At 43.3% G+C, this 12,327-nt stretch overlaps 1 protein-coding gene across 1 annotated transcript in view; it reads right to left on the reverse strand.

The window, feature by feature from the left end:
* Window positions 1-12,327, reverse strand: part of LOC148522909 (alpha/beta hydrolase domain-containing protein 17C-like) — a 541,817-nt gene that overhangs the window by 496,140 nt on the left and 33,350 nt on the right. The gene's annotated exons all lie outside the window — the stretch shown is intronic.

Genomic DNA, 12,327 nt, shown 5'->3' on the forward strand with positions numbered 1-12,327 from the left:
TTTTCACTCCGGCTGTGGAACACACGTGCTCTCGTCTACTCTGTTATTCAAGGTTGCAGTGTTGTAATTGTTAAAATGTTGTCGGGCTGGGGCTGCTGTGCATAAAGTGGGGGTGCTGTGTCACTGTTGTCCTGTCAAGCAAGGGGCTCTGTTCTCTGTTGTTCAAGGGTGCAGTGTTGTCGGACTGGGGCTGCAGTACATAAAGTAGGAGGGTGCTGCTATGTCACTGTTGTCCTGTCAATCAAGGGGCTAGGGCTGCAGTTCATAAAGGTGCTGTGTCGTCCAGGGGTGTTCTGTCAACCCAAGGGTGCTCTTCCCCGGTGTAAAAAAAATTAAAGTTAAAACTAATAATTATCATTCCACAAAAGATTAAAAAAATTTAATTTTATATTTCTTATTTTTTTGTTTTGTTTGTGCTAGTTTGCTATTATTGTTCGGTGACTCTGCCGGCCAGACCGCAGTTTATCATCCACGTATTTGTGACTCTGCAGGTGGTCCGTACAAACTCCACAGGGGTGCTTTGTTGTTCATGAAGGGGTGCTGTGTTGTTCATCAAGGGGCTGCTGCCTCATCCAAGGGTGCACTTCCCATGTGTTAAAAAAAATAGTTAAATAAAATTTGCATTCCACACAAGAAAAAAGGATTATTTTTTTTTTCAGTTTTCTTTTGTGTGTGCTAGCTGCGCTATTATTGTTCGGTGACACTGCCGGCCAGACTGCAGTTTATCATCCACGTATTGTGACACTATAAGTCGTACCGCAGTGTGTTATTATTATTAATAAAAAATCTTGTGACACTGTAAGTGGTAGCGAAGTGTGTTATTCTTATTCATAAAAAATCTTGTGACACTAAGTGGTAGTGCAGTGTGTTATTATTTTCTTATTCATAAAAAATATTGTGACACTCATAATAAATCTTGTGACACTGTTAGTTTTAGCGCAGTGTGTTATTCTTATTCATAAAAAACACGACTAAGTGGTAGCGCAGTGTTTTACTCATAAAAAATATTTTGACACTGTAAGTGGTAGCGCAGTGCGTTATTCTTCATAAAAATATTCCAAATGTGACACTAAATGTCACTAACTCCAAGTGTGACATGCCTAACAATGCAGCAAGGTGACCCCTCAAATGGACCTTGGGTTGGGGTCACCAAATGAGGCTTGGTGCAATTTTGCTGTATTTATTCTTTTCATCTTAAGTTTAGATTAATCATTCCATAGATGTTATATTACTCCTCACCCTTGTATTGTATTAATACTGCCAATTTTGCCTCTGTATTCAGCTTTTCTTTTCTTTCCTCTGGATGTTATACTTCTACAGGTTGCACATTCTGCCAGGTGTAACCTATGCAGTGCACCCAAGATGGCTGCCTCAAATGGTGCTGACATTGGCAGGATGAGCAACATGTGGATCTATGCATGCAGTGCATGCAGTACATATCATACCACACATGTTTCAGTGACCCGTATTTGTTCCTAGTATAATATCTTACACACTGTAACCTTCGTAGTGCACCTAAGATGGCTGCCTCACCTGGTACACCTGTGGATGAGATAAAAAAAATAATTGGATCTCCTGGCTATGTAAGGTCTCTGCTCCTAGATTTACTAAGCTGCATCTTCCCCATTTTGTGTTATCTTTCCTAAGTGTTACCTATTCCACCCAGGGTAACCTATGTAGCTCGCCTAAAATGGCTGCCTCGCTTGGTGCCCTTCATGTGGAAAAGAGTAACATTAGGGATCCTTAGGTAGTCACCAGTGACCCCTGTAGATAAGCTTTTTTGTGTCGCTCACCGTTGCCAGGCACTTCCACTTCCTTCCCAGATCTTGTGATGCCCTCCTGGCGGCCTCCTGCACATCTGGACAGTATGTGCTACTCTAGACAGTATGTGCTACTCTAGACCACACCATATGTCTCTGTAGTCAACTGTGTTTAGCTCTTTGTAGGGTACAAACTCCATGGTTGCATTAATATGCCTAATGTTCCCCATACAGTATATCCGTAGATATGATCAGATGGTCTCCTGCTCCTACCAGCATCGGCTTCAGAAGATGTTTCTTTGCCAGCTTATGGTAAATAGCCTGTATTTAAAGTCTGTCCTGCCACTCAGTGCCCTCTTCCAGCATTATGGCTCTGCAGCCCAGGTGAGGAAGGCATCGGTTTATAAAGATGACAGCAGCGGACACAATGTCCATATCCTGGCTCTGCAGTTTGATCATTACTAATTGGCTGTACTCTTTAATTAACCTCTTGATGGGACTCAATGGGAACACACAGTATCTGTTTACTAACTCTCCAAATAATATAGTTGTATACAGCTGGATGTCACGGTTGTTATAGTCCATATATTTTGTAATGTGATGGAGGAGTATGTTATAGCTCTGATGCATTTTATGATGTTGCATCTGTATTACCACCACTAGTATTCTTAGTAGCGCTGGGAGCAGTTTCAGGCTACGCTTATTCATTTTTTGTAGAATAGACGTTATAAAGACATCCCGGTATCGCACTGGGGATGTCCTGGCGGACTTGGAGATGCATTCCAGTACTTTGATGCAAACGTCGAAATTGGTGTTATTCAGCATGCCTAATATCTCCATAATGACACTGTCATACTAGCAGCCAGTGACACAGTTCGGACACGCCATCAGGGTTGCGCAAATACCGGCGCTGGTAGTTTTGGCGAGCATGTTAACATGATTTGCTTAATGGCATCAGGTGATGCAAAATTTCCTGCCATTGCCTGGTCTTAACTAGGTTGTGGGTGAAGTCGTCAGCAGAGATAGATCTGTTGGACGCCATGTCAGGTGCAGCTGGTTGATTTATTTTGCCAATACCAAAAGGAATTAATGGCATTCTGGCGCTTTCTTGGTCTGTGCTCCTCATGGATGGCTCAGCCAGTAAAGCCTCTACTTGTGTTATGGTGGTTGCTATTATATCTTCAATTTCTGCGTTATCACTGTTCCGAATTTCCCAGTTGTTGAGCAGTAAAGAGGCTTTGGTGAAATATTGCTTTATTCTGGGCGCTTGCATATTAGTACGTCCCATGGTCAGAGCTGTATTATGAATCACCATAAATAAAATTCTCTGGGTCTGGGAATCGGTTGCAGTTTCCATCAGGGAATATATTGTAGGAAGCATATATCCCAAGTAAGTGAGCTGCACACTAGTGTATGGCATAACAGCAGCCAGGGTCTGTGAGGGCTGAAAGTGGAGGGGAGCCCGAGGAGGCCTGAATGCAGTTTTGTAGCTCCCAGAAGGTAATGTCCGTATAGTGACTGGCTAAAAGGAAGAGGACTTTACATCCCACAAGCCATGGGGAGTCATGCTGCCCAGCCTGCTCTGCCTCCACCATTAGATTTACTATGAGAGGTATAGTATTCTCAGTAAAGAAGATGGCTGCATCTTTCCTCACTTCTAACACGTGGCAGTAAAAATCCAATATAATGTGTGCCTCCCACATACACAGCCACTTGTGGCGGAGGACATCAGTAAATGCATCAATTTTGTACATAAAATGTTCGGGCGCCATGTTGTCTATGATCTCAGGTAAATGTTCTTTTAGCTGCAGGGAGCACAGAAGCTGCAGAGGCTGATGGTCATACTTGATGTTTCTAATGAATTCGCTGGACGGCAGCATGATGGGTCATTTTACGCAGCCTTCTTCATACAGAGCCACATCAGGCATAACATGTAGTTTAGTCATAGTTTTCTATTAGAGGTAAGTAGTCTTACCCGTTGTTTAATGAAGACGATATCTGAAGGTGATGTTAGAAATTGTCATCCAAACTCCATAGCCAGTAGTCATTGCCAGAAATCACATCACATAAGAAAAAGGCAAAAGAATCCCATATGAAATGAATACACATGGGGCTCTATTTGTCAACATTATTTCTACTAAAATAATGTGAAAAAGGGTGTTTTCACACCCTTTTCACATTATTTTAGTATCACATGAATGTACTAAAGGGCAATTGGAGTAGAATTCTCAAAATTCTACTCCAATTCCTAAGTATCAAATTTTTTTAGTGAGCAGATCGCATTTCCCACAATTGTAATGGGAAATGTGATCAGCTCACATTTACTAAGCTGCAATTGTAAAAAAATATCACCTGGAGGCTGTGTGATAACAACGCCAGGTCCACATGGCGTAATGCAGTCTCCCTCTCTGCAGATGCGATGTGTCTGTGGTCAGCCTCAGTAGCTCCCTCCCCCTCTCCTGCTCTCCCCCTGCTTCCTTCCCCCGGGCCGGGCCGTACACAGCAGCAAGCACCGTTCTAGTGACTGTTCTCCTGCATAACTATCTGGTTAAAGATATAATTTACACATTGCTGTTTAGTTTGTCTGCAGAAATAGGAGGCATTCCTTTGTCAGTTGCTTCTAATATCTAGGTTTTGTCTAGTGATGTCTGTATATTATGCTATATGAATTAAATGTCTGCCTGTGCCATATGCATATTATTTTATATGTATGTGTATATAATTAACAGCATGTAGCCAATATTATTTTAATATTTTTCTTACATATAAATATATTTTTATTGAGGGTTGCTGACATGCTATGTTATAGCTATATATATATATATATATATATATATATATATATATATGTGTAATTGCTAGCATGCAGCTATTATTTGTATATCTGTTTGCTCACATCCATGTATGTATGTCATGTCAGTATGTTATTTCATAGCTTTCATTATTCGATTTATGTATATTATTACACTGCAGGCGTTATTTTATCTAAGCAACTTTTTTGTTTGTTTATACTGTAAATGGTCATGTATGTTTATAATGATAGTTCTAAAATAAATACACTGGAACTTTTATTTTTGGTATTGTATTGATCATGTTATCTCTCTGTCACATTTGCAATACGATCTGGGCACGATCATAGCGCCAATGGTCACATTGCAGTATGTGATCATACCACCTGGATCTATGATATGGCACCTGCAGGGATGTGGGTTCCGAAAGGAGCCCGTCCCTGTGAAGTGCCAGGAGTGAGGTGACCACATCAGCAGTCTTTTCACTCCTGTGCCAGGACTCCAGCGCATGCGCGGTCTACAGACTACGCATGCCCAGGGGCCATTGCTGGGTGACCGGTATTTTTCGTGACGTGTAGTCCAGCAGCTAATGCCACCCTCAGATGGCGTTAGCTGCGGGGACCAATTTGGTCAATCTGGCAGCAACACCTTCCCCATAGAAACCTATGAGGGTTGTTCTGCTGATGGAATTGGAGGAATCGCAGCAGATTCCGGGGATATCTGCTGCACTCCTTCCATAATATCAGGTCTATTCATAAAGAACATGAAGTGGCTCACGATAAATATCACTATATATTGCATCACATCGATGCGATATATAGTAATGTTTAATAGCTATTCATGTACACTTACCTGTCCGGCGTCTTCGGCACTGTCCAGCCTATCCGCAATCCCTGGGTGCAGTGAGAATACAGACATATCTGGAGCCCGATATGTCTGTATTCTCACTGCGCATGTGCCGGGATCTGAGCAGCAGGTCAGGTCAGACCAGCTACAATACGCGCTGAGAAAAGGGGATGGCGACAGCGCCGGGTGCCTGGCAGACAGCAGGGAAGTATGCAGCTTCCCTGCTCTGTTCGGCTTGCAATACAGATTACTCCACCCTCATACGGCGAATCTATACCGCAGGACAGGAACAGAAAGCAGATTCATACACGAAGCAGGGGTGCCGCTGGAGAAGGAATACCCTTCTCCATGTTAACCCCCTCTGTGAATAGCCATGGAGAAGGAATACCCTTCTCCATGGTAACCCCCTCTATGAATCGCCAAATATGTACTCTTAGGGGTCTAATCATGATGTTACTTACTGTGGTCCGTTCGCACTCCAAACTATTAACAATCTAACGCCGTGGAATCCAGAGCAATTCAGCATTGCTCCAGTGCGGTGACAGCTGATCTCAAAATACGCTGTCGCCACAAGCAGCTTCACTGCTCCAGTCCAAAAGGAGCAGTGACTCTAGTGCGCATGTGTGACCTACAGGTCACACATGCACACAAAAGCCCCAACGTCCAGCGGACGGAGCCAGACAGGGACGGAGGGATATGAAAGGATCCCTCTTCGCAACCCGGGACTCCTTCCAATAGAGAAGAAGCGGGTTGCAAGCACGGAGCGGGAGCACTCACAATTGGAGCTTGATGAATTCTGTCCCCATACTAGTGTATGGGGACAGCGGGCCATTCCGCCAGATGAAGGTAAGCCAGACTTGCCTACCCTCCCGATTTGGCCGGGAGCCTCCCAATTTTCGGGTGCCGCTCACGGCCCCCCGGAAAGGCAGGCAAGCCCCCTCCCCTGCATCACAATGGCGAGAATAACGGCATTGTGAAGAGGGGGCGGGGACACGATCGTGCGGGTCCACCCCCAATGTGACGTCACTGGCCGCCCCCACTGTTAGCCGACAATCAGCTCCCTCCCGGGAGGCTGGAGCTGATTGTCGGCAAGTATGAGGTAAGTAGGAGATATCTGTGATACTAGTGTATGGGGACAGCGGGCCATTCCGGGAGAGGAAGGTAAGTAGGAGATATCTGTGATACTAGTGTATGGGGACAGCGGGCCATTCTGGGAGAGGAAGGTAAGTAGGAGATATCTGTGATATCGTCTGCTTTACCTTCTTGATGACTGGTACAAAAACTTAATTTTTACAATTGTAGGTGAAAATTTAAATTTTCACCAGCTTTTGTAAAAATTAACTGATGATGAATAGGCCCCTTGGACTGCTGTATGCATAAATTTGAAACCCTGAGACTAGCATTCTGGTAGTACCCATCCTAGTGATCATGCATAAAGTGATAGCATCCGTGATAAATGTAATTTTACCTATAGACCATACTGCGGTTTCTTTTGAGGTTAGGATTTACTGCAATGAATTTGCAAGGCAGCAATAGATCAAAATGAAATTGCGGATCCTGCAGGCCACTTTAATGGGATCAAACGATAGTCTCTTTCTGGCAACAACACTTGTAGGTAATGATAGAACGCCATATGATTATGGCGTTTGCATAAAAAAAATAAATAAAGCTGCTCCTTGTGTGTCGTGTAAATAACCGTTCATATCAGGGGTGACTCAAGGGGCCGCCTGGCAGGGCTATTGGGAATGGCTCTGAGGCCTATGGGTGCAGCCGTAGTCAGCCCGTCTATGCTACACTAGGATGTAGTTGCTGTCCATGAAAGTGGGTCCTCTAACGCGTCTTCTACACATGCGATACTGATGCTTCCCATCATGCTGGGCTGCTGAAGTAGAGGTGCAGGCAGTCCAATAAAGGAGGAGGCAGATTAAAGGGGCCGGTGAAGGGGGTTGATGAGACAGGAAGAAGGATGCTGGAGTCACAGAAGGCTGCACCAACAGGAGTGTGTAGTTATGGGTCAGTAGAGTGATCTGAAGCCTCAGTGTCAGGAACAGGATGCTGGTGTGATGGGCAGGATGGACTAACAGGGAGCAGGGGACTGCAGGAGCATGGAGTGACAGGGCAGGAGTTTAGAGTGACTGGAGGCTGGATTGACAGGGTGCAGCAGACTGGAGAGACACAAAGGGCATAGGCATGTGCAGAAGCCGACACAGGGTTTCCCACTTTGGCACTTCCCCTTACACTGGCTCATAGAATCTCGCACACCTCTCTCTCTGGAACATACCCTACTTGAACTTTTCTGACCACCCAGGTGAGTAGTTTATGTCCCAGTGGGAGGGGGAGATGGGGTACTACATGCCCCAGCGTAGGATTAAGTGAATAAGCACAAAGCCCTGTGCCGGTTTCTGCGCATACTTATGACAAGGTGAGGTAGGCTTGACACAAACACTGGGCAGGAATTGATACAGGCGGCACGAGTGGGTTGTATAATCATGAAAGTGTTTGCTTTCCTTCACAAACAGGCATCTTCTGGACCATGTGATCTCCTACATCAATTTTGCACACACCAAGCTACAAAATGCTTAACATACATCTTAGATGTTTAGGGGTCTGCGCATGCACAGAATCTGTCCTGCGCATGTGCACAACGGGTCCTGCGATCTTGCTCGCAGACCCCCCAAGCCTCAGCATAATTGACATGCTGCAGCATTTGTGAGGTGGAGTGTGGACATTGATGGTCAATTTTCTCGGATACAGAGGCATGTTTCCAAGAGGGACAAGACCAAGGTCTGCACTGGTGGAGGCAGATTTTCTTTCCTCACAAGTGACTAGGACCCAGCTTGGCTGCGTTAAACTTCAGCCTCCACAGCCTGGCCAAAGGAGCAAACATTGCAACCTTTAGCCATGATGGTGATCCCTGGCTGCGACCTCAGTCCCAGCGCTGATTTGCAGATGCAGCAAGGAGGTGTCTGTTCCTTAGAGAGACACCTACTCCTGTATGTGCATTTTAGATGTATAGCTGCACACAAACAGATGTGTAACTACAATTCCGTCCATCTCTGAATCCAGGCAAAAGCCCTCATCAAATATGGAGCAACAAACCCCGCTTGTTTTGGCTTTGTCCTCAGTGAGGCCAGGCTATGTCTGAAAAAAGTGCCATGAGGTTATACCAATTTTGAAGAATAAACTATTTATTAGTCTCTTTATTAAAGTGCACTATTAATAGAGAGAGATATTGAAAAAAATATTTACCTAAACGATTTAATATACTGTCAATAATGCAGATTTCATCCCTCATATTATTTGACAAAACTGTATTCTATATGATACTGTAATTTCCAAAAAAGTATAAGCTACAATTACATTATAAATGTACTACAGGTCGAGTCTCCCATGTCCAAAATGCTTGGAACCAGAGGTATTTAGGAAATCGGAACATTCTGTACTTCTGCGTGAAGATGTGATAAAATGATACAGATTACCAACAATTGCCATCATCTATTTATATCGACAAATCAGAAAGCAGATAGATCCACATACACGCAGATCTAAGGCTATGCCAGAAATTACCAAATTATTTTGCCTAGGTTTGAACTTCGTCAGGGCCACACAGTGACTCAATAGGGTGAGTTCACCGTAATGAAAAGGGGGGCGTTTTTACTTTGGTCTGTCTTTTTCTAATTATAGATCGGATGGGACACCTGTTGTGATATTTTGACAAAAGTCTCAGTGAGTACTGAAACGGCACAGTGGGATGATGGCTTTATGAGAAAAAATGTTTTGCTGCTGTCAATACAAGACTGTTGAGGGCACCCTTCTTTGGATAGAGATAGATTTGTGTGTGTGTGTATATATATATATATATATATATATACATACACACATATATACATACATACACACAGTTATGTGAAAGTTTTAGGCAAGTGTGGCAAAAAATGCTGCAAGGTGAGAATGCTTTTAACAATAGAAGTGTTAGTTTATTAAGAGAATGCAAAGTGTATGAACAGCAGAGAAATCTATCAAGTCAATGTTTGGTGTGACCACCCTTTGCCTTTGAAACAGCATCAGTTCTTCTAGGTACACTTGCACACAGTTTTTTAAGGAACTCGGCAGGGAGGTTGTTCCAAACATCTTGGAGAACTAAGCACAGATCTTCTGTCGATGTAGCTTGCTCAAATCCTTCTGTCTCTTCATTTAATCCCAGACAAACTCGAAGTGGAGATCAGGGGTCTGTGAGGGCCATATCATCACTATCAGGACTCCTTGTCCTGGAGAGCGTTACATTAATGTGAAGCCTGGTGGATGTTGTTTTTTTCTTTTATGCACCATTTAGAATCTTGCAAAATCATTGTATTCTCCCTATCGACTTGATCAGTATCTTCATATTAGTCTTGAAAAATTGCTTTCATTTGAAGACATATCCTAAAATAAAAAAGAGAATATTTCTCTTAAATGGATAATTTTGAGCAAAAAATTAAATAAAACCTTCAAATAATCTTGAACAATGTAATGATTGTATTCAATTACTTATTATTTTCCTTTTAACAAGAGTTAAGTAGGGAAATATGCAGATGTAGCCGGCTACATCGTTGCTGCAATGTGTGCGCACGTGCATCGCGCGATTAAGAGCGGACGGCATTTGCCCATTGCAGTCAATGGCGGTCACGTGCGTACGCATGCCATAGACGCAGGCACATTAGTGGGATAGCTGAGCGTGGCTACATCTGTACATAATATATGTATATTTTTTATTAAATGATGTACTCAAATATATCTCTTCAATAATATACTTGAGTAAAGTGTGATATATATTAACAACAGGAGGAGAAGGTCTGAAGCTATTGGTGTAGTTTACAGCACGTAGACACATTTTTATCCACCTTGTCAAATTATTTGATTGTTATTGAGGTGGTATTAAAAACCTGCACTATTCTTTCTCCAATACAAATTCTAATTGAAACATACTTCAACTGTCTGTTACTACAGATTTAACAGATCATAATTGCATTGTAATCACACTAATTTCTCCTCAGCTACCTCAGTTGTGCTTGTCCGCTTTTGATGTCGGACATAAGCACATGCACAAATAGAAGCAACTGGTTTGGGGTGTGAACCACCTTTTATTTTTCCTGGTATTCATTTTGGACAAGTAGTAAACTATGACCCTGAATAAAGGTATTTTTTAATGTAAAAATGTAAATATTTTCTAATACTTTTAAAAATTTTCAAACAATAAAATAAGTTGGATAAAGAGTAGTTTGAAATTAGAATTATTGAGATAGTTAGGAAGAGAGAAATTATTGTAGAGTGCAAGGTGCATGAAGTAATGTGGGTGAGGAGAGAGAGGAGGGTGTATAAGAACCAAAGAATAGAGGGAGACATGTGGATAGAGGGGATAAACAGGGCGGAATAAGAGACACATGTAGGAATGCAGATGAGGAGAGAGACAGTAGGAAGTTATAGAGTCAGTGAGCTGCGTGCTGTAGTGTGGTATAGAGTCAGTGAGCTGCGTGCAGTAGTGTGGTATAGAGTCAGTGAGATGCGTGCAGTAGTGTGGTATAGAGTCAGTGAGCTGCGGTATAGAGTCAGTGAGATGCGTGCAGTAGTGTGGTAAAGAGTCAGTGAGCTGCGGTATAGAGTCAGTGAGATGCGTGCAGTAGTGTGGTATAGAGTCAGTGAGATGCGTGCAGTAGTGTGGTATAGAGTCAGTGAGATGCGTGCAGTAGTGTGGTATAGAGTCAGTGAGCTGTGTGCTGTAGTGTGGGTGAAGAGAGAGACAGAAGGGGGTATAAAAACAGCAATAGAACCCTTGAGGTGCATGAAGCAGTGTCAGCTACTCCAGGGGAGTCTATCACAAACATTTAATACTTCCACAAGTTAGCAGGGTTAGGGGGAGGGTTAGGGGTTAGAGTTAGGCACTAGGGGTAGGGTTAGAGTGCGGGGAGGGGAGGTAAGGTTCAGGTACTGGGGAGGGAGGATCAGGACACCGGCGGAAGGTGTCATTATCCTAAACCTGTCGGGATGCTGGGATCTCGTACTCATCCAAAATAAATACATAATATCTAGATACTTACAAGTTGGATCTGTGCAGGGCCTCTCCCTACAGCAACCAGCGCCGGACGTCTCAGGTCTCTGGAAATGCAGCAGCTGTCACCTGAAATGAGGGACAGGTTTTACTTGTGGCTGCAGGGGCATATAATAGTTCTAAAAGACTTAAATATCTTTTGTTTGCTCATTCGAATACACACATGCAGTCTATGCAACTGAGGTCAAAGCAGTTATGTGGCTCCCACATCCCACTCAGTGCCCACAATCTTCCCATTTGATCACCAAAACAATCTCACTGGCTTCCCACATCCTTCTCACTGCATACATTTATCTCATTTAGAATACACGTTCAGCTCCCTTATTTTTAAAAATATCACTCTCTGTCTATGCATGTACACTCTCTTCCCCTATATGCCTCCATCCCTACTGCTATGTGGTTTCCCAACTGTGATAGTCTGTGTTTCCTCATCCGCACCAATGTTTTTCCCCAGCCGCACCGCCCTGCTGAATCTGCAGTTAACCACAGGGTGTGATGGCATACCATATCTGTATTGCGCAAGGAACACGTCCATTAAGGCGTCAGACTTAATGATCCTAATTTCATTGCTTTTTGCAGTTTGAGTGGCAGAAAATCAATAGGTTTTGTGAATTTTCAGATCATGTCTAAGCAGCCTTAATGGGACATGTGAAACCGTAAGGTTTTTTGTCTATGGAATTTCATAGCTTTTTTAAAATGTAATAACTATCAGGGTTTGGATGAACAAACCGGGCCACCTGCAGGAGAGAAGGGCAACAAAATGGTACACTAACGCAGGTGGAAGAGGTGACAGCACACAGGAGGTTGGAGGGCTCATTGGTAGTGTGTATGCACGTGAGAAAATCAA

Source organism: Taudactylus pleione, unplaced genomic scaffold, assembly GCF_031769625.1.
Source record: "Taudactylus pleione unplaced genomic scaffold, aTauple2 ptg000136l, whole genome shotgun sequence".
Taxonomy (NCBI): domain Eukaryota; kingdom Metazoa; phylum Chordata; class Amphibia; order Anura; family Myobatrachidae; genus Taudactylus; species Taudactylus pleione.